Source organism: Gopherus evgoodei, chromosome 2, assembly GCF_007399415.2.
Source record: "Gopherus evgoodei ecotype Sinaloan lineage chromosome 2, rGopEvg1_v1.p, whole genome shotgun sequence".
In the NCBI taxonomy this organism is placed as follows: domain Eukaryota; kingdom Metazoa; phylum Chordata; order Testudines; family Testudinidae; genus Gopherus; species Gopherus evgoodei.
Window position 1 is genome coordinate 240636135 of NC_044323.1, and position 24347 is coordinate 240660481.

Below are 24347 nucleotides of genomic sequence, written 5' to 3' on the forward strand. Positions count from 1 at the left end.
AATCATTCTCACTTGAGTCAGACGAGGAAGAGGATGAAACTTCTGGTCCTGAACCATCAATGTCACAAGACCCACATTTTCTCCCATCCTCCTCCTCTGAACCACACCTCATAACACAAGGTGAACTGAATGACCTTGTCAGGGATTTGGAACTACCCAAGAGTAAGGCAGAGCTGTTGGGCTCCAGACTACAGCAGTGGAATCTCCTGGCAGGCTATCAGGGCAAATGGAGCCCATCAATGCTTGCAGACTGTTGCTGGACAGTGACAAGAGATGCTCCATTTAATGAATACAAAAGACAAGCCAAGAAGCGCCGAGTAGACACTGAATAGGACTAAACTATGTACATAATAGTTTTTTGCTTTTTGTTTCATAATAAATTTTATTTATATAACCCTTTTGCTGATTTTTAAAGTGTTACATAAACAGGACAGATGAAATATTATCATGTAAAGCAATCATAAACACATGAAAAGACCTAGGTTTACAATTTATGATTAAAACTCTACTATCTACACAATATACATAGACATAAAATGTAAAAACTTAAATATCTTAGAAACAGTAGCCAATCCGTTGTTTTAATTATCATATTTGAATTCAGCACATCAAAATACATAATAAATATCACATTTGATATCTGAAGCAGATGACTTCTCAAAAATTGTAGACTGGTGTAATTAATAATTAACATTTTTAGAGCACAACTAACCATTTGTATAATGCAGAGTTTTACTTTCCTATGGATATAATCATTTTAAAAGTATATGTAATGGGTGATCTCGTCAGTATTCCCGCTCTCCATGGTATGTAACTTATCACTTAAATCTTATCACTTAAAAGGGTAGGAATAAAATGTCAGTCTTCACAATAGAAAGAGGTAAATAGTGGGGTCCCACCAAAGATCTGTACTTGGACTGGTGCTGTTCAGTTTATTCATAAATGATCTGGGAAAGGGGGTGACCAGTGAGGTGCCAAAATTTGCATATGATATAATATTTACCCAAGGTACTTAAGTCCAAAGCTGACTGCAAAGAATTACAAAGGGATCACAAAACTGGTTGATTGGGCAACAAAACAACAGATGAAATTTGATGTTAAGAAGTGCAAAGTAATATACATTGGGAAACATAATTCCACCTATGCATACAAAATGATCGGATCTAAATGAGCTGTCACTATTCAAGAAAGAGATCTTGGAGTCATTGTGGATAGTTCTCTGAAAACATCCACTCAATGTGCAGGGGCAGTCAAAAAAGTTAACATTGCTAGGAACCACTATGAAAGGGACAGAAAATGTAATTATGCCACCATATATAAATGCATGGTACACCTACAGCTTGAATATTGTGTCAAAAAGAAATATAGTGAAACCCCGCTATAACACAATGATTGGGGGGTCCAAAAAATTGGATTGCGATAAATGCGGGGTCGCAGTATAGCGAGGATTACCATTTCAAGCCGGTCAGTTTCAAGCTGGTCAATTTCTTTTCAGCAGAAAACGACTTGCATTTGTGAACTGCCCGTAACAGTAGCTGAAAGGGTGCAGCTCCAGCAGCGGGGGCTCTCAGCCATGCAGCGAGAGAGGGAAACACTTGGAGAGAGCAGGGGAGATGTGCAAGGGGCAGAGGAAGAGTGAGGAGCAGCTGAGGAGGAGAATGGCTCTTCTCACCAAAAGGGGAAGCGGGAGTACGGGGGAAGAGGCAATGGGGAAGGCATATTCCATTTTTTTTCTTTGGCAGTGCTCCAGTCTCTTTTTTTTCTTTTCTTTTTTGCACTTTGGTGGCACTCTGGCTGTTTTTTTCTTTTTTCTTTTTTGCGCTTCGATGGCACTTTGGCTGCTTTTTTTTTTTTTTTGCTTGGGGTGGCGAGTGCCACCTTATGATCGCGTTATATCCGAATTCGCGTTATTGTGTGGTGCATTATAGCGGAGTTTCCCTGTATTAGAATTAGAGAAGGGCCACAAAATGATTAGGGATATGGAACAGCTTCCTTATGAGGAGAGATTAAAAATATTTGGACTGTTCATCTTAGAAAAGTGATGACTAAGGGGTGATATGATGGCAGTCCATAAAATCATGAATAGGGGGAAGAAAGTGAATAAGGAAGTGTTATTAACCCCTTCACATAACACAAGAACCTAGGGTCACCCAAGGAAATTAATAGGCAGCAGATTTAAAACTAACATAAAGAACTACTTTGCACAGTATGCAGTCAACTTATGGAACTTGTTGCCAGGAGATGCTGTGAAGATCAAAAGTATAACTGGGTTTGAAAAAAAGGACTAGCTAACTTCGTGGATGATAGGTACATCAATGGCTATTAGTCAAGATGGTCACAGATGCAACCCTATACTCTGCCAGAAATTGGGACTGGATAAAAGGGGATGGCTCATTTGATAATTGCCCTGTTTTGTTCCCTCTGAAGCACCTGGCACTGGCCACTGGTGGAAGACAGGTTACCAGGCTAGATGGACAGTAGTCTGACCCAGTATGGCCATTCTTATGTTATGTTCCCTGAGACTTTTGGGAGGAGCAGTTTGTTTTAATTATGAAAGCCACAATGAGTGAGTTGTACTGCGTTTGTTTCTTTCTTTATAACTGTACTGAACCAAGTAAACCGATATCAAATGCAATCAACAATAACAGACAATTCTAGGAATAAAAGCTCAACCAAATAAGCACTAGCAGTGATTGTTATTAGCACTTGAATGGTTTATGAACTCAGCTTTTGGAAGCAATAAAACTGTCTGCAAGAATAGTTAAAGTAATTTATTTCCCTGAAGATTTTTACGGGATTTTTAATGCTCAACACTCAACAATGCTATCCCATTGCTCTAGGAGTGACTTCAGGTTTTTTTCCTGTGTTGCAGCAATACTATGCCTCACCTGACATTCTATAAACATATGGGGCTCAGGGCTCAGGTGTGCTACATTTACATGTGGTGCAGCTGAGAAGAACATGACTCTAATCTGTTCTGTTCTCCTGATCCTGGGCCAACCACATGCCTAACAGCTGCTCTGAATTACAGTGGCTATAGCGATCTTGTGCATCATGTGGTCTGCCTTAGCATATCCCCTTTCTTCCTCGTTCCTGTTCTATACCACCTAACGATTCCTCTGTATTTTAGCTTACTCCTTGGCTGCGCCATGTTGCCTCAGGATTGAGCCCAGATGTTTGATCTCAAAAAGCTGTATCTGCTAGATTAACCAACCATCAGTGAAGGTGTCTTTCAGGGGCTTTGCTTCTGCCATTCATTGGGACAGTGGTGTAACTTAGGGGTAATGCTAGTGTAAGCATGATGTCATTGTGGTGCTAGATGGATAAATAATGATTAACTACTTTTTGATAATATTTTTAGTGAAGTCAGTTGTTTCATTGACTGCTGTTGCTTTGCCCTTTCCTTTTGGTTATGTCCATGCATCCTGCTGTCGCTTTTGAAACAGCCCTTTTGCCAGCTGCTTACTTTTTCCTACATTAAAAATCAATTGTTACAACTTTTAAAGCAGTAGTTTAGCTTTGTGCCTAACTCTTACAGCCTGGCTCTTGCAAGAGTTGTTTGTACAGTACAACGTCATGAAATCTAGGTTTTATTTTGTAAAGTAGTGCCAAAATTCTGCTCTAGGTGAACTCAAACCATTTTGAATTTAAAGCTGTTACTGTTTCTTTAAGAAGCAATTTTATACTGATGCCTTTAATCTCTGCTTTAAACCATAACTGAATCCTTTTGAACACTGCCATATATAGTGCTATTCCTTGTGTCCCCTCATCCTAATTTATTATTATTGTTATTTCTAGTATAATAGTGCCTGAAGCCCCAATCAGGATTGGGGCCTATTTTGTGCTAGAAACTGTACGAACAAATGTAATGAGTTTACAGATTGTTCCTTGTATTGCTTTATATAATGTATTCATTTTTAAAATGGCTGTATAAACTCCAAGTTTTTGGATACAATCTCTGGGCTGCTGTACAAAGTTTGAGAGAAGCTAAACAAAAACTGGGCCCAGTGCCCAGAGAAACCAACTCAAAGAAAACCGGGCAAAAGAAACTATTCTAAATAGGAAGAGCTTGTAGTGTGTGTGCGTGTGTGTGGAGGGGGAGGGGGGTAAAAATGGCCAAAGATATACTGGCCCTAGTAAAAAGACTTTGCACTGAGCCTACACGATAGCTGCACAGCAGACATCAGGGACAGATTCCAGCAGACATCTGCAGGAAGGGAGGTCCATGGATTGTGTTCCTGAACTTTTAAGACTCTGCTCTCAGCCTGATTCAGATATAACTTTGGAGTATAGAGTTAGAACAACCCAGATAATCTTCTAGTGTGCCCACAGCCTTTATAATGCCGTGGGCCCCTGCAAGATCTTCTAGCCATCAGTGCAACAGCAACCGTGGACTCCAGGTGAGAGAGCTGGCTTGTTCCTCACTTTGCCTAACTAAGCAATTTTCTCAGACACAGTTCCTTGCTGGTTTATCCTCCATGCAGTATTGCCTAACCTAAACATTTAAATATCATGAATCAGGCCCAAAGAACAATTATTGGTGCAAAAATGCTGAGATATAAAAAAAGATCAATATGTGGTTCTTTTTACCAGCCTCGATATTTTGAACCCTTACACATTTTCCAACTTTTTCTACAAACTTCAGGGCTGGAAACCAACTTAAAAAAATGAAAGCTGAGATTCCCATGAAATCTCATGATTCCAGGAGCTGAGGCTTTAAGAAAAACACCACATACTGTGAAACTCATGAGAAAGTCATGATCATTGGAAAGGACCTTGCTCCTGTCATCTGCAAAACACCTTACATTGTTTTGAAGCCCCTCCAGCCACCTGCCATTTAGCCTATTAGAGCAGGTGCCCGGGGAAAGAGCCAACTCCATCTTGCCTTCCTCCCTACTCCCCCCAAAAGATTAGCCACCTGAGGACCAAGATATTTGAAGGTAATTAGGAACCTTGATATTGTTAAAAATCTGGTCCCAAGTGCTTGCACCTTCCCCCATAGTTGCCTGTAAAAAGTTCCAGTCCTTTCAAAGTCCTTCCAAGCAGCTCCCAGCAGCTTGGACAACAGGGGAGGGAGCTTTCCAAACCTTAGTAAGCACCAAACAAATCAGCAGTCAACTCCTTTCATTCTGAGTTTTGGCAATATTTTATTTTTCCATCACTGATTCACACATTATGTCAGACCTCTTCTCTCTCCACTACTGCCCTAACTCACAACTGCCTGTGCCTGCTGCTTCCATTCACATCTCCCCATCTCTCTCCAATTGTCTCCATTTCCTCCTTCCTCCCAACCTTGTTCTGATCCGCTGGACCCTTCCCCTTCTCCCAATTTCCTCTCTTCAATCTGCACAAAAGTTCCAATAATCACGAACAACCACCTTATCTTATAAACAAGCTAAAATATGTATTTTAAAATGGGCACAGGATAGAAATGTTTATTAGGGCTCATGTAATTTTTCCTTTAGTTCAACATAACAAGGATAAGTAAACAACAATGTACAGTAATTTGTATTGGTATTTCACTGTCTAGACCATCCTTTAAAATTATTATATAATCTAACTGTTTAGAGAAACATTATAGGCTTTTTCTTTTCCAAAGGTGCCCAGATTAGGGTTGCCAATTTTCCAACTGCAGAAAACTGAACAGCGTTGCCCTGTCCCCTGCCCCACTCCTTCCCTGAGGTCCCACCTCCATTCATTCCATCCCTCCTCCCTCCATCGTTCATTTCCCCCACCCCCCTTTCTCTTACTGGCTCATTTTCACTGCAGGGCCCAAGTAGGCACCAGGAGAAGGCCAGGACCTGCAACAGTTTGAATGTGGGAGACAGAATGTGTGATTCATATATTCTTCACCTCACCAGGGAGAGATTTTAAACACTTTGTAAAATTAATTGCCCCGTCATAAACGGATAGTTAAGAGTTAATAGAACAGAAGTACTTCATGTCTCTTTTGCCTGTAAAGGGTAAACAAAATCAGTGAGCCTGGCTGTCACCTAAGCAGAGGACCAATCAGGGGACAGGATACTTTCAAATCTTGAGGGAGGGAAGTTTTTGTGTGTGCTGTTAGTGTTTGGTTGTTCTCTCTGGGTTCTGAGAGCGACCAGACATGCAACCAGGTTTCTCTCCAATCTCTCTGATACAGGTTCTTATAGATTCAAAATAGTAAGTACTAGGTGATAAGGCGAGTTAGGCTTATGTTTGTTTTCTTTATTTGCAAATGTGTATTGGCTGGGAGAAGCTCAAATGTGTATTTTGCTGAAAGGATTTTAATTTGTACTTGTATACTTAGGCTGGGAGGGTATTCCTAGTGTCTATAGCTGAAAGACCCTGTAATATATTCCATCTTAAATTTACAAAAATAATTTTTACTGTTTTTTCTTTCTTTAATTAAAAGCTTTTCTTGTTTAAGAACCTGATTGGTTTTTTTTTTTTATTCTGGTGAGACTCTAGGGGATGGGGTCTGGATTCACCAGGGAATTGGTGGGGAGAAAGGAGGGAAGGGGGAGAGAAAGGTTAATTTTCTCTCTGCGTTAGGATTACTTTCTCTCTCAGGGAGAGTCTGGGAGGGGGAGACTGGGGAGGTGGATTTTCCTCTCTGTTTTAAGATTCAAGGAGTTTGAATCACAGTGATCTTCCAGGGTAACCCAGGGAGGGGAAGCCTGGGAGAGGCAACGGTGAGGGAAAGGGTTTACTTTCCTTGTGTTAAGATCCAGAGGGACTGGGTCTTGGGGGTCCCCGGGCAAGGTTTTGGGAGGACCAGAGTGTACCAGGCACTGGAATTCCTGGTTGGTGGCAGCGCTACAAGTACTAAGCTGGTAATTGAGCTTAGAGGAATTCATGCTGGTACCCCATCTTTTGGATGCTAAGGTTCAGAGTGGGGAATTATACCATGACAGCCCTCCAAAAGAGTCCCACTCACTCACAATGAGCGAGACTAAGGAGACTATTGCAGGAGCTTGATCTTTCTTTCCTTCACCCAACAGTCCTGGTAGGGGATTCAATAAACTTGCAGCCTCTGACTGACTTCACTACCTGACAATTAACTGTACAGCAGGGGGAAAAGTTATGCAGTTCCATGTTTAATGACTAGTTAAATTGGTTAAATGTATGCTTTAATAGACAATAGATGCAATGTGGACAACTGAATACTATGGGAGTTTTAATGTTAACATTTCCTGACACTTATGTTTAAATATATAACCTTAATATTACATTGATATTGTTGTATGAATTCATTATAGCTCTTTAATGTTAAGAAGGTGAGGTTGCATACAATGTAATTCATGCTGCAGATACTGACTGCTCTCTATTTTACCAGCCTGCTAACCAATAGATTCTCTAATATTCTTTGTGTCAAGTTTTTTCACCTGTACTGTGTCCCGGATTTGTCCCAAAGCAGGTTGAGAGGAAATAGATTAGAATGTCACACACAGCGTGGACCACCTGTCCTCAGTTCAGTGTCCAATGTTCCACATTACCCATCAAATCAATAAATATTGTCTTGTATAAATCAATAATCATGCAAAGGATTGTACACTGTAATACAATGTGTGGTTTGTATATGAATGTGTGTCACAAATAAAACAAAAATAACACAAAAATAGAACAAAAATAAATGTTCTCCTGTAATTTCCAAGTTGTCCTTTATTTGAAACATAAAGGGTCTGTATATGGGCATGAGGGAGCTTACCATAGCCTGGCACTAGCTCTTCTGTTTCAGGAACTTCAGGTCTAGTGAAGCTATGTATTTCCAGTTGCTGGGCCCCTTCTGTGCTGCTCATGGTGTTGGCACCATCAGACCATATGACCCACTTACTTTTTGCAGACTCCAGCAGGCACCCACCAATGCGAAGTGGCTGGCTGCTGGCATGGCTCCTGATGTGCCCACTGGGTGGGTTGCAGTGGCCACTCCAGTGGCAGAGGCCGGACCAGCCCTAGTGCACTGCCCCTAGATACATTGACAGAGATGCCCAAACCCACACTAACCAACATGCACCTCCTGCAGGGAGGGACTGGCCTGCACAGCCACTTAGACTAGCAGCTACTGTGTCCAACTTGCTGGGAGCAGGTGTGGGTGGGTGTGTCTACACAGCAATTAAAGCTGTCTGCACCCATCTGCTGACTTTGGCTCGCTGTGGGGCTGTCTGGGCTAGCTGAACCTCAAACTCTGAGAGCCCCCCCCAAGGGGGGAAGGACTCAGAGACTCCAGATGTCTACATAGTAATGTCATGGCCCCAGTCCACTGAACCAGGCCAGCAGGGTGTTGAATTACAGTGTAAAACATACCTCATAGATCTAGGAGACGCTGAAGTGGAGGCTCCTGGGTAGAGACTACAGGGAAGAGAGCTCCAAATTCACAGCATCTCCACCTGACCCCTCTTGTGGGGAGCAGGGCCACTTAGCTGGGGTGGTTTCTGGAAGAGCAGAAGGGTGCTTGGGGCTGGAGGTATGGGAGAGGGTAGGCATGTGGGAGTGGGTACAGGCTCTAGGTTGGGGTGAGGGCTCCAGGTTGGGGCCAGAAATGGGGGCTTGGGGTGCAGGAGAGGGCTCCAGGCTGGAACAGGGGGTTGGGATGCAGGAGGGGTGTGGGCTCCATCTGGTGGTGCAGGCTCTGGGGTGGAGCAGGGAATGAAGGCTTTGGGTGCAGGAAGGGGCTCGGGCTAGGGGTGTGGGGTTGAGGGGTTCGGAGTGTGAGAGGGAGCTCTGGACTTGGATAGGGGATTGGGCTGTGGGAGGGGGCTGGGGAGTAGGCTCTAGGTGGCAATTTTGGTGTAAGAGGTGGTTCCGAGCTGGGGCAGGAGGTTGGAGTGTGGGGGAGTGCAGGGTCTGGGTGGCTCTGGCTGGTGCAGTTTGCAGGGGCTCCAGGAGGCACTGACTTGAAGTGGCCTCTTAATAGCTGCATCAGTGCTGCCCCAGCATTTCCTAGGGATGGAGGAAGTCCATGGCTCCCGGGAAGTGACAGCATATCCCTCTGGCTCCTGGGCTGAGGGGTGGCCAGAGGGACTCTGTAGAAGGGTCTTGCGGGAGCCTGTCCCTCTCTAGGGCGGTGGGAAACCACTTCACCTCACTACGTCCATCTGGTTATGTTGGGGAACTAGTCTGACCATGGGGTCTCCTACCGCGGCTGCAGTAGAGGCAAAACAACGGATACTCATGCCCGGTTGGCGGCAGCAGCGAGTCCTACGCTCCGGTCCTTGGACAGCGACAGAGCAAACCGTTAAGCAATAAGCCCTGGCTCTGGATTAGGGCAGGCGGCAAAGAGTCCATGGCTCAGGCCTCAGGCAGGGGCGGAGCAAACAATTAAGTTCAACAGACCTAGACCCTGGTTCCAAAAGGATGGAGACTGCCACCCACATGTAAGGTAGCAAGTGGGACGCAGGCCCACCCACTCCACTGCATCCCAGCCCGGGACCCTAGCAGTGGCAGATGGCCTGCTGCTTTATCAGTGGGGATCCTGGCCGCAACACGCCGACATAGGCTTTGGGTCAGCTGCAGCCAGACTAAGATCGGCTGCCCCCGGGCTAGTTCCTACCTCCCTCTCTAGAGGTACCTGCATCTGGACGATGTCCTCCAAGGGATCAAGCACCATACGCTCCTCAGGGTACTTGGCAAGTGGTAGGCATGGCAGCTCCTCTGGGTAACTGGCGAATGGCAGTTTTAACAGCTTCTCTGGGGCCTGGTCCGTATCAGGCCTAGGTTGGTCTGGCCAGTCCTCGGGTCAACCTCCAATTGCCAAGGTCTCCCAACCAGAGCTAGGCCACAGGCATCAGGCTTCTCTGGCGGCTGGGTCTCTAGTGAGCTCTGGAGTTGGGCTTTTGTACTTCCTGTCCTGCACCCTGACCTCTGGGGGTGGGTGGAGGCCCCACTGGCTCTGCCCACTTTTGCGGCCAGAGGGGCTCATCCCTGTCGAGGGCAGTGGGGAACCACATCACCTCGCTACAGGCTCCATGCGCTGCCCCCACCTGCCCACAGATGTCACCCCGAGCACAGACTCCACAGCTCCCATTGGCTGCAGCACCCCGGATTTGCACCCACCACAGCTTCCTGGGTAATGGGAGCTTTGGACCCAATGCTTGGAGCAGTGCCTATGGGGAAAGGGGGTAGCGCACAGTGCTCCCCTGGCTGCCTCCCCACCTAGGAGTTGGAGGGACATGCCACCACTTCCAGGAGCCATGCAGAGCCAGGCAGGGAGCCTGCCTTAGCCCTGCTGCGGCCAATCAGACTTTTAGTGACCCAGTCAGCTGTGCTGACCGGAGCCGTCAGGGTCCCTTTTTGACCAGGTGTTCCTGTTGAAATCTGGACACCTGGCAACCCTAGCCCAGATAACATCGTGATGAATAGAAAATCTATATCGACTATTAGATGAATGGTGCTATTACAAACACATCAAAGTTCTAGCCAATTCATTTCCCTTTGTTTGGCTACTGTAGAGTACAAGCCAGGCCAACAAGCTTGTGAATTACTCAACCAGTCATAATGCTTTTTGCATGTAAGTTTGACCGTCTCCACAAACTTCTAGCATTTAACCTCACTCACTCTCCTATACTTGGAAGGGTAAACCAATACCTAAGGAAAAAAATCCTGGTCTTGCTAAGTAACTATGATATTAGATGTTATACACTATTTTACTAAGGATCATCTGCATGGGAATTTAGAATGTGTATTGCATGATTAAATCACCAGGCATCATTTTCAACATAAACCAGATCGTGCAGAACTGAAAACAGTGGATGCTGTTTGCACAAGAGCTCAGGTCATTGGTGCTAGTAACATAGCCCCAGTTCAGGAAAGCACTTGAACCCATGCTTAACTTTAATACATGCTTAAGTCCCATTTACTTCAATGTGACCTAAGAACATATTTAAGTGCCTTTCATGCATTTTCATGCTTTCCTCAACTGGGGCCCTAAGGCCTGATCTGAGATCCATTGAATTCAATGCAAGACTTCCTTTGACTTCAATAGAAGTTATATCAGACCTTTCATTTCTTATAGATATTATTAGATCCTGGCACTTTATTAAAATATTTTAAAAATAATTTCATTTTAATAAAAATAGTTTTCTTTTAAAAACAGTTCTCTAATTCTTTAACTCTCATATCATATTTTGTCCCAATGCCATGGACTATGTCATGTTTAATCTCATAACACTTGGGACATTCCACCCTGTAATTTTGGGCACCAATACAGGAAAATATACCCACTCATGAAAGCATTTAAAGTCAATGGAACTTAAGTAGGTGCTTAACTTTAAACATGTACGTAAGTACGTTTCTGAAAGAGGATCTAGGTGTTGTCCCTGACTTCTCTGGGGGTTGAGGGCACTTAGCATCTCACAGAATCAAGCTCCTGGTGAGAGATATTTTGATTTGCAACAAAATCTTGTTTTGTACATGTGTGAATACAATTTTCAAAAGTGTAAAAACTTTTGATGTTGTCAAATTGTATTGCTTTTAAACTAAGGCCAACATAATTGAAGTAGTCAGTAATAATCTGAATATTTTTTCTAAAATGTTTTGTTATTTTTCTGTAGAAAAAACCAATATTATTGTAAAGAACTGGCAATAGCTTAGTTAAGAATTTCAGTAATTTGAGTATACAAAGAAAGAACCATAGGCAGAAAAAAAAGTCTATTTTGTAATGATTTTTTTCAGAGTTACTTTACAAGGCAATAAACAGCACTCAACCTGAAACATTGTGAAGCCTTTATATGGCTTATTAAGCATCCTATCACCTGGAACCTCATTGTTCATAAGATCAATGATTATTGTCAGTTAATAACTATTATTTGCTAAATCTTCATAATTTATGACTACATTGGTCCTAGCTCAGACCTATTCCTCACTAATCCAGCTTTGTAACTGAGGAGAGTAATAAAGCCACTGTTGCTAGATATGAAACACTAGGCTGTTCTTGCCTTAAGTACTGTCAATTCACATTTTTTTTTAAAAAAAGTTAAGATTGGAAGAGTTTTCAGGAGGCCATTTAGTCCAACCCACTGCTCAAAGCGGGACCAATCCCCAGACAGATTTTTATCCCACTTGCCTAAATGGCCCTGTAAGGAGGCGCCCTGGCTCCCCGCCGCGCCTGAGAGGGACGAGCCAGAGCAGGTGCCTCAGTGGGCGGAGTCAGCACGGCCTGTCCCCACCCCCCGGAAGTCAAGGGGCGGGACAGGAAGTATAAAAGCCCGGCCCCAGCGCTCAGTTGGGCGCAGGCTGCTGGAGAGGACAGACGCTGGTGCCCGGGCTCCTGCCGGGCCGGACCTGCCCCGCGCCCATTACCCGGAGGAGCGCTGGCCGGACCTGCCTCGCGCCCACTACCCAGAGGAATGCTGGCCGGACCTGCCCCGCGCCCACTACCCAGAGGAGCGCTGGCTGGACTTGCCTCAGACCCGGTACCCCGAGGAATGTCGGCCTGACCTGCCATGTGCCCGATACCCCGAGGAGTGGCCTGAGCTTCCCCATGACCGGTACCCGGAGGAACCCATGGTCTGGGACCCACCAGACGACGCTGGCAAGGACCAGGTACCCAGAGAGGGGGAGGTTAGAAGTAGCCCGGGGATAGCCAACCCTGGTTTGGCTCCTGAAGAGCCCGAACCCATGTCAGTGTGTTGCGGCCAGGATCCCCACTGACCGCAGTGGGTCTTGACCGCTGCTAGGGCCCCAGGCTGGAACGCAGTGGAGTGAGAGGGCCTGTGTTCCCCCTGCCACCTGCAACTGGGTGGCAGACTCCCCCTCTTCCCGCCTATTGCCACTGCTCTGCCCTGACCCAAAGGGCCAGAGCTAATTAGACTTGTGTTTGGTGCCCTGCCCGGACCAAGGGCTGGGCCCCTTTGACTTTGCCACTGCTCTGCCCTGACCCAAAGGGCCAGAGCTAATTAGACTTGTGTTTGGTGCCCTGCCTGAACCAAGGGCTGGGCCCCTTTGACTTTGCCACTGCTCTGCCCTGACCCAAAGGGCCAGAGCTAATTAGACTTGTGTTTGGTGCCCTGCCCGAACCAAGGGCTGGGCCCCTTTGACTTTGCCACTGCTCTGCCCTGACCCAAAGGGCCAGAGCTAATTAGACTTATGTTTGGTGCCCCGCCCGAGCCAAGATCCCGGGCTGATACTGTGTTTGCTCAGCCCCTGCTAGAGGCCTGAGCCTGAACTATTACTGCCCGCCCGAGCCAAGGGCCTGGGCTGATACTGTGTTTGCTCAGCCCCTGCTAGAGGCCTGAGCCTGGACTATTACTGCCCGCCCTGTCCAAGGGCTGGGCTTGTCTACTTTGAGAGCCCCGACCCTGGCTAGAGGGCCGGGGCTCTACCTTGTGTACAGACCTTGTACCCCGCTCAACACCTGCCGAGGGGCTAAGCCTACCCGGACTGCAGTGCGTAAGGAGGCGCCCTGGCTCCCCGCTGCGCCTGAGAGGGACGAGCCCCGACACGACCGGCTTACAGACCCCCTTAAGGATTAAACTCAGAACCCTGGGTTTAGCAAGCCAATGCTCACACCACTGACCTAGCCATCCCCATCCCCATCCCCATCCTTGTCACTTGCATCTCTTCATGTAATAATTGTACTGTTTACTAGCCTCTTAAAAATGGAACATCATAAAATCACAGAATTGTAGGACTGGATGGGACCTTGAGAAGTCTTCTAGTCCAGTCCTCTGCACTCATGGCAGGACTAAGTATTATATAGATCATTCCTGGCAGGAGTTTTCTAGCCTGTTCTTAAAAACCTCCAATGATGGTGTCATGGTATAATTCCCCACTCTGAACCTTAGCATCCAAAAGATGGGGTACCAGCATGAATTCCTCTAAGCTCAATTACCAGCTTAGTACTTATAGCGCTGCCACCAACCAGGAATTCCGTGCCTGGTACACTCTGGTCCCCCCAAAACCTTGGCCGGGGACCCCCAAGACCCAGACCCTCTGGATCTTAACACAAGGAAAGTAAACCCTTTCCTTCACCGTTGCCTCTCCCAGGCTTCCCCTCCCTGGGTTACCCTGGAAGATCACTGTGATTCAAACTTCTTGAATCTTAAAACAGAGAGGAAAATTCACCTTCCCCCCTCCTTCTCTCTCCCCCTCCCAGACTCTCCTTGAGAGAGAAAGTAATCCTACCACAGAGAGAAATTAACCTCTCTCTCCTCCTTCCCTCCTTTCTCCCCACTAATTCCCTGGTGGATCCAGACCCCATCCCCTGGGGTCTCACCAAAATAAAAAAACAATCAGGTTCTTAAACAAGAAAAGCTTTTAATTAAAGAAAGAAAAACAGTAAAAATTATCTTTGTAAATTTAAGACGGAATATATTACTGGGTCTTTCAGCTATAGACACTGGGAATACTCTCCCAGTCTAAGTATACAAGTACAAAGTAAAATCCTTTCAGCCAAATACACATTTGCAAATAAAGAAAACAAACATAAGCCTAACTTGCCTTATATACCCAGTACTCACTATTTTGAATTTATGAGAGCCTGTATCAGAGAGATTGGAGAGAAACCTGGTTCCACGTCTGGTCCCTCTCAGAACCCAGAGTGAACAACAACTAAAATCTAACAGCACACACATAAACTTCCCTCCCTCAAGATTTGAAAGTATCCTGTCCCCTGATTGGTCCTCTGGTCAGGTGACAGCCAGGCTCACTGATTTTGTTAACCCTTTACAGGCAAAAGAGATATAAAGTACTTCTGTTCTATTAACTCCTACTATCTGTTTATGACAGATGGAGATTCCACAACCTTCCTAGGCAATTTATTCCAGTGCTTAACTATCCTGAGAGTGAGGAAGTTTTTCCTTATGTCCAACCTAAACCACCTTTGCTGCTTCCTGTCCTTTCTTCAGAGGTTAAACAGAACATTTTTTCTCCCTTCTCCTTGAAACAACCTTGTATGTACTTGAAAATGGTTATTATGTTTCCCCTGGTCTCCTCTCCTCCATACTAAACAAACACAATTTTTTCAATCTTCCCCCATAGGTCATGTTTTCTAGACATCTAATCATTTTTGTTGCTCTTCTCTAGTCTCCAATTCATCCACATCTTTCCTGAAATATGGCACCCGGAACTGGACACAATACTCCAGTTGACGTCTAATCAGTGCAGAGCAAAGCGGAAGAATTACTTCTCGTATCTTGCATACAACACTCCTGCTAATACATCCCAGAATAGTGTTTGCTTTTTTTTGCAACAGTGTTAGACTGTTGACTCAAGGTTAGCTCGTGATCCACTATGACCCCCTACATCCCTTTCTGCAATAGTCCTTTCTAGGCAATCATGAATAATCTAACTCACTTCAGCAAATATTTATTTCTTCTTGTTACTGGGGAAATGATTTGGATACCTATATTATATCACCACTATATAATGCATTTAGGGTAAAATGATCAAAAAATGCTATGTGTTGGCCAAACTCAGCTCCTTTAAGTCAATGGTAAAACTGCAATGCTGGATATTTTTGAAAGTTAACCCTAAAGTTTCACTGTGCATTCCCTGCACTGCTAGTTTCAACAATTTGCCATCTGTCCTTGCTTTTTCTTCTCAACATCATTGAAATTTAATTTAATTCTGAAACTAAGAAGACTTTAGCTTGCAAAAGTTGTACAAGAGAAAGATGTATTCAAAGGCAGCCATATTGAGCTCTTCTATTTTGCAGTATTTGAGTTGTATCATATGTAAAGTAGCACTGGCACCACTAGAGAGAGCTCTGATAACAAAACATTGCTCCCCCATGAACATCAAGCTAAGAAGTCTTTCAGTTTCACTAAGTATTAGAGTGACAGTGCCACTAAACTACGGCTAGTCTGTGCTTTATATTTATATTTTTGGGCCAGATCCTCAGCTGCTGTAAATCAGCATAAAAGATAGAACCATAACAAATTAGTACTTGGATTTAAAGTACAAATTATGCCATGCAAACCTGTTTTTTTTTGTTTTTTGTTTTTTTTTTGACAGAATTACACACCCAGTTGAAAAAGGAAAGACAGTAATATATCTGGATTTTAGCACAGTATTCAACATACCGTCTAACAAAATCTCACAAATGAATTCTAAAATTAGTTTGGATATGAGCCTTGACATATGGACTGAAAATTGGTTGATGGCTTACTTATATGGAATAATGGTAAACAGCTCTGGACTGCGTTGGGTAAACTATCTATTGGGATGCCACAATAATCAGTGTGAAGTCTGTTATTGTTTAAAATATACATTAATGATCTCGAAGAGCTGCTCAAAAGCATGAAACTTACAGATGATACTAAAGTTTTTCCAACACCAGCGAGGACAGAGAAATAATACAAAGACACTGAGAATAAATTAGAAACATGTGCAGAAAATAAAATGACATTCAACATGGAAAACTGGAAATTCATCTGGGGAAAATTAATCCAAACCAGACACTCAACAGGAGGGAGAAATTTGGAAGGAAACAATAGTGAAATACACCTGGGGTAATAGGGGACAGTAAATGAAATAATGTCTGAACTTGTAATGCAATAGTACAAAAGGAAAAAAAAGAGCCCATGTGATGAAATACTGCTATCACAGGCAACACCTCTTCATGTAACTGGGGAGAGTGCACCTGGAATAGACTGTTCATTTCCAGATACCTCAATATCACAAAGTGGAAGATTAGCATCACATGAGTAGCACCCTTTAAATTGATGCGATCATTCATATGCTTAAGTGCTTTGCTTGATTGGGTCCTGATTTTCTAAGGTGGCTGGTGCACACCCCATTGCTTTAATATTTACCCAGAATGGACAAAGCGCTAAATATAATAGCACAGGGAACAATCTTGCACTGATATGATGAAAGCCTATGAGTCTGATTCAATACCTGTTGATGTAAATGGAAAGACTCCCATTGACTGCAATGAGCACTGGATCAGCCCCATCATGACCAAATAGATTTTTCCAAGACCCCAAAACAATGAATGGAAAACAAATGCTAACAGGCCTTATGCTCCAGTGAGTTATGTTCTTAAAGGCCCAGCTCTTGGGCTGTTTCTGCTATGGAGGAGGGGATTCCATCTTGATTAACCAATGCAAACATTATCAAGCTAAAAATGAATGTTCAAAACAAAGAAAAAAATCCATGCACACTTCAAACTGTCCCTCTAAGGAACTAAACTAAACTATTTCAGGCTAATTAATGCTAATGGTTGTTTGACATGGCAAATCAGTAAACACAGGATAGGTGAAAAAGAAAAACTCAAATATTGGCCCTCAAGGCTTTCTCGGGTGTTAAAGAATAACCGAAGCAAAGCTCTTTATTATTTTCATAAATGTCCAGTTAGCCAATATTTTCTAGTTTTTGTGAGAGTAGAGGGAAAGTAAATATTGTAGGTCTTCATTTGCATTTGATTTTTACACAATTCTACCCTGGAGGTGTAAAATACTTCACTTTGAATAGGTTAACAACATATTCCTTGTTGAATAATGTCCTTGTCTCCCAGAGAAATGTTAACACATTGTAAATGCATCCAGATTAAGACTAGTTGCATTTCATCTATGTATTTAGGGTAGTAAACCCAATCCTACAGACTGGTGGATCATAACCTTAAAGTTGGGTAGGCAATTATTATCCTCTGAATGAAATCCTTGTCATGACACTGTTTGACCATCTTCTCCTCAGGCAACACTGAAAAGTAAAATACCTAGTATAATGCTGGCATTTTAGCAGCCACCTAACCATCAGACAGCAAAATTGACTTCGAAGCCTAATTAAAAGTGGTTTAGTGTGAGTTAGCCAATGTAAGACATAATCATGACATAAACATCTCTTTTGGCACTAAGGACCTGACTGGGAAACAGATTAAATTTCAATATGGTTTAAGGGTATTAAAAAAAAACTACCTAATTTCCTGAATGGGAAACATTCAAGCCTTAAACCCGATGAATTTAATTTTTAAGTTTGAACAGTTGCAAACTCTTGAAGTTTCCAAATGCAAACATGGGTGGGCAGGGGTTATGTGAAGTTATGTGGTTTCATGTTGTTGGCAAACACTATTCATGAACTCTGCAAATCTCTCCTCTTCTAACGCCTCCATTCATGCACCTTCTCAGACACTAGCCGAAACCAAAAGTTACTATCAGCTTAGGGAAAAGGTTCTTTTTCTTCTTTAAACACTTCCCCCACTCACACTGTTTCATGATTTCTTAGATAATAATCCTCTTATTTTCAGAATGGCTAGTTTAGAGACTGGTTACCTACCATTGACAGCAGGGAGTTCTCAGAGGAGACCTCTTAGCCATGGCATTTATTAACAGCAAGGTCTAGGCTGAGCCTAAATCTTGCCATTTGCCTTTTTTTCAGCCCCCTCCTGGAAGGCCTTCCAGGCAGGACTACTGTGGATCTTCTTTTCCTTCCCCCAGTGCCATAAAGGATGGGTATACTGGAGGAGGAAAATCATGGGTAGAAACATTGTCATTGCTCCCAACTGAAAAAGCCCTACTGAGTTTACTTTATAAATAAATAAATACACCCCAGTGGAAAAGCACGAGTTTATGAAATGAAGCATAAAATATATACTATGTGATTCACTCAATAATCCTATTTATCCTTCAAAAATAAAAAGGGCTCACATACTCCAAAAAGAAAGCAATTCTGTAAATAAAACCATATTTCAGCCTCCTCTTCCTGTTCTGGCCTAAACATTTATATTTGAGATCAGGCATGTTGGCTAACTCATGGAAAGAGAAGTAGTGGTTTCTCTCAATCATTCTTTATTTTAACTTTGCGTGATTCCAGGTCTTTGTTATTAAGATCAAAGCAGATTTCAATGAAACTGCAAAGGTAGTGTCATCTGCCTGTAATCTGTTAAAACCGTCTTTAACTGTGTTTTTGTAAATTTAATGCCTCTCTGTAAAGTCTCTAGTTATTTAAAAAGCTTGTTTTGTTTTCATCAAAGTCCACTTTGTGATCAGTGCAAATTTCAACAATTTTATGGTTTCTGGATGGAAATGTAGGGACACAGGACCGACTTCTCCGCTGATGTAAGTGGCTGAAACTCCATTAATGTCAAACAAGCAGAGACTACAACTAAATGTTTTTCACAGTGTCCTTGAGATATTGGTCATCCTCTTTTTCAGTCAACCAACCATGAGGCTCGTGGTTATTGAGGAAGAAATTTTGATCTTCCCTGTTGTGCATTAGAATTGTTAAATAGTGTCATGAACACTCATCATAAAATTAAGATGATTGCACCTGAGGCATTCTCTCATCTTTTTAGTTTTATTTTCACTTTCTGAGCATTTTCTTGTCATACTGCATTCTACATTCTAACCTGCTCTTAAAAATCTCCAATGATGGTGAATCCACAACCTCCCTAGGAAATTTATTCCAGTACACTTGCAACCCCTTCAAGCTTGGTATCGTCTGCAAACTTTATAAGTGTACTCTCTATACCATTATCTAAATCATTCATGAAGATATTGAACAGAACCGGACCCAGAACTAATCCTTGTAGGACCCCACTTGTTATGCCCTTCCAGCATGAGTGTGAACAACTGATAACTACTCTCTGGGAACAGTTTTCCAACCAGTTTTGCACCCACCTTATAGTAGCTCCATCTAGGTAGTATTTCATGTTTGTTTATGAGAAGGTCATGCGAGACAGAATCAAAAGCTTTACTAAAGTCAAGATATACCACGTCTACCACTTCCCCTCATCTGCAAAACTTGTTACCCTGTCAAAGAAAGCTATCAGGTTGGTTTGACACAATCTGTTCTTGACAAATCCACACTGACTGTTACATATCATCTTATTATTTTCTAGATGTTTGCAAATTGATTGCTTAATTATTTACTCTATTATCTTTCCAGGCACAGAAGTTAAGCTGACTAGTGTGTAATTCCCCAGGTTGTCCTTATTTCCCCTTTTTGTAGATTGGCACTGTATTTGCCATTTTTCAGTCATTTGGAATCTCTCCCATCTTTCATAAATTTTCAGAGATAATCACTAATGGCTTAGATATCTCCTCAGTCAGCTCCTTGAGTATTCTAGGATGCATTTCATCAGGTCCTGGTGACTTGAGGACCTCTAACTCATCTAAGTAATTTTTAGCTAGTTCTTGTCCTATTATAGCCTCTGATCCAACCTCATTTTCACTGACATTCTCTATGTTAGGTGCCCAATCACCACCAACCTTCTTAGTGAAAACCAAAACAAAGTCATTAAACACCTCTGCCATTTCCACATTTTCTGTTATAATTGCCCCCCTCCCATTGAGTAACGAACCTACCCTGTCCTTGGTCTTCCTCTTGCTTATAATGGTGTCCTTCACACAACATGACCTCACATGCACCATGTGTATAAGGTCACGCTTGTACTGTCAGATGTAGAACAAAATGGCATCCTCCTCACAACATGAGTGTGAGGTCACACTGGTGGGAGCATTCTAGTAGTTGCCCATTTAGGTCATATCATTGCTCATTTATGAGCATAAATTTGATCTAGTTGGTGTTCCTGAAACTTGGTGGGATGATTACCATGATTAGAATGTTAAAATCAATGGTTATAACCTATTTAGGAAGGCTCAAGTGGGCAAAATGGGAGGTGGAGTGGCATTCTGTCACAAATGTCATTACCTGTTTCAGATGCATCTGAAGAAGTGGGTTTTTTACTCACGAAAGCTCATGCCCAAATAAATCTGTTTGTCTTTAAGGTATCACTGGATTCTTCATTGTTTTTGTGACTAGAAATTAATATGGCTACCCCTCTGATACCTGTTTCTGAATCACTGATAACTCAGAAGAACTATCCTTGAGTGCTTATGAGTCAATGTCCTAACAGATAAAGCACAGCGTATTAACTGGTGTTTGCTACAGACCACCAAATCACACTAGTGAACAGGATGAACACCTCCTCGTGGGCCTACCTATAGCGTGTAGGAAAAAAACCCTATGTGATCATGGGGGACTTCAATTGAGTTATGTATGCTGGAGGAACTAAATGGGTGAGGTAATATCTTTATGCTGGTAGAGTCATATTTTTAAATATCGTAGATAACAATTGCCTAACTCAGTGGTCCCCAAATTGTAGGGCGCTGAGGAATGTTCATGCGTGGGGGGCATGATGGGGCTCAGGCCAGCCCCCACAGAGGGATGGGGAGGGAGTGCCACCCTGCCCCGCTTTTACCACATCTCCACTCTGGCCTGGCCCCTAACCACCTGCTCCCAGCTCTCCTTCTGGTCATGTACCCAGCTGTGGCCCCAACTGTGACTCCGCTTCCAGCCACGACCCTAGCTGCAGCTCCGGCCCCGACTGCAGGCCCGTTCCTGGTCACAGCCCTAGCTCTGACTGCAGCCCCACTTTCAGTCCTGACCCCTCCGCCGAAGACCCCAGGTGCCCTGAATCCTCTGAGCAGCCCTGACACAAGGAGAACTCTATAGTCAGCAGAATGAAAGAAAAGAAGATGATCTTTAAGAATATTAGGAACAAAAAGAATCCTAACAGCTGAATTAGTCCATTACTAGATGTAAATGGTAGAATTATCAATAATAATGCAGAAAAGGGAGAAAAGTTCAATAAATATTTCTGTTCTGTACTTGGGAAAAAACAGATAATGTAGTCATATCATATGCTAACACTCTTTCCATTCTAGTAGTATCTCAGGATGATGCTGAAAAGCAGCTACTAAAGATATAGATTTTAAAATCAGCAGGTCAAGATAACTTGCATGCAAGAGTTTTAAAAGAGTTGGCTGAGGAGCTTGTTGAACTGTTAATATTGATTTTCAATAAGTCTTGGAACCCTGGGAAACTTACAGAAGACAAGAAGAAAGCTAATATAGTGCCAATATTTAGAGAAAGTAAATGAGATGACTAATTATAGGCTTATCAGTCTGACATCGATCCCAGGAAGCTAATGGAGCAGCTGATATGGGACTGAATTGAAAGAGTGTAAATGCAATTAATGCCAATCAACATGGGTTTATGGAAAATAGAGACTGTCAAACTAACTTGATCTCATAGACTTTAAGGTCAGAAGGGACCGTTATGATCTTCTAGTCTGACCTCCTACACAATGCAGGCCACAGAATCTCATCCACCCACTCCTGTAACAAACCCCTGACCTATATCTGAGCTATTGAAGTCCTCAGCTTGTGGTTTAAAGACTTCAAGGTGCAGAGAATCCTCCAGCAAGTGACCCATGCCCCACGCTGCAGAGGATTGCGAAAAACCCCCAGGGCCTCTGCCAATCTCCTCTGGAGGAAAATTCCTTCCCGCCCCCAAATATGGTGATCAGCTAAACCCTGAGCATGTGGGCAAGGCTCACCAGCCAGACACCCAGGAAAGACTTCTCTGTAGTAACTCAGATCCCACCCTATCTAGTTTTCCATCACAGGCCATTGGGCATATTTACCACTAATAGTCAAAGATCAATTAATTGCCAAAATTAGGCTATCACATCCCTTCCACAAACTTATCAAGCTTAATCTTGAAGCCAGATATGTCTTTTGCCTCCACTGGTCCCCTTGGAAAGCTATTCCAGAACTTCACTCCTCTGATGGTTAGAAACCTTCATCAAATTTCAAGTCTAAACTTCCTGATGGTCAGTTTATATCCATTTGTTCTTGTGTCCACATTGTACTGTGCTTAAATAATTTCTCTTCCTCCCTGGTATTTATCCCTCTGATATATTTATAAAGCGCAATCATATCTCTCCTCAGCCTCCTTTTGGTTAGGCTAAACAAGCCAAGCTCTTTGAGTCTCCTTTCATAAGACAGGTTTTCCATTCCTTGGATCATCTCTGTACCTGTTCCAGTTTGAATTCATCCTTCTTAAACATGGGAGATCAGAACTGCACACAGTATTCCAGATGAGGTCTCACCAGTGCCTCGTATAATGGTACTAACACCTCCTTATCTCTACTGGAAATACCTTGCCTGATGCATCCCAAGACATGTTAGCTTTTTTCATACCCATATCACATTGGCAGCTCATAGTCATCCTGTGATCAACTAATACTCCGAGGTCCTTCTCCTCCTCTGTTACTTCCAAATGATGCATCCCCAGTTTATAACAAAAATTCTTGTTATTAATCCCTAAATGCATGACCTTGCACTTTTCACTATTAAATTTTATCCTATTACTATTACTCCATTTTACAAGGTCATCCAGATCTTTCTGTAGGATATCCCGGTCCCTCTCTGTATTGGCAATACCTCCCAGCTTCGTGTCATCCACACACTTTATTAGCACATTCCCACTTTTTCTGCCAAGATCAGTAATAAAAAGATTAAATAAGTTTGGTCCCAAAACCTATCAGGATACTGAGCTGGATGGACCTTTGGTTTGACCCAGGACTGCCATTCTTATGTTCCTATGTTCTTATGATCCCTGAGAAACTCCAGTAGTAACCTCCTTCTAGCCTGACAGTTCACCTTTCAGTATGATCTGTTGTAGTTTCCCCTTTAACCAGTTCCTTATCCACCTTTCAATTTTCATATTGATCTCCATCTTTTCCAATTTAGCTAATAATTTCCCATGTGGAACTGTATCAAATGCCTTATTGAAATCAAGGTAAATTAGATCCACTGCATTTCCTTTGTCTAAAAAATCTGTTACATTCTCAAGGAAAGAGATCAGGTAGGTTTGGCACAATCTCTTTGGTAAAACCATGTTGTATTTTGTACCAACTACCACTGACCTCAATGTCCTTAACTACTTTCATCTTCAGATTTTTTCCCAAGACCTTGCATATTACAGATGTCAAACTAACAGGCCTGTAGTTACCTGGATCACTTTTTTTTCCTTTCTTAAAAATAGGAACTATGTTAGCAAATCTCCAGTCATACAGTACAACCCCTAAGTTTACAGATTCGTTAAAAATTCTTGCTAATGGGCTTGCAATTTCATGTGCCAGTTCCTTTAATATTCTTAGATGAAGATTATCTGGGCCCTCCGATTTAGTCCCATTAAGCTGTTCGAGTTTGACTTCTACCTCAGATGTGGTAATATCTACCTCCACATTCTCAGTACCATTTGTCATCCTACCATTATCCCTAAGCTACTCATTAGCCTCATTAAAGATTGAGGCAAAGTATATGTTTAGATATTGGGCCATGCCTAAATTATCCTTAACCTCTGCTCCATCCTCAGTGTTTAACGGTCCCACTTCTTCTTTTTTTGTTTTCTTCTTATTTATATGGCTATAGAACCTTTTACTATTGATTTTAATTCCCTTTGCAAGGTCCAACTCTACATGGATTTTGGCCTTTCTTACTTTATCCCTACATGTTCTGATCTCAATAAGGTAGCTTTCCTTGCTGATCCCTCCCATCTTCCACTCCTTGTAGGCTTTCTGCTTTTCTTAATCACCTCTCTGAGATGCTTGCTCTTCCAGTTTGATCAACAACTCC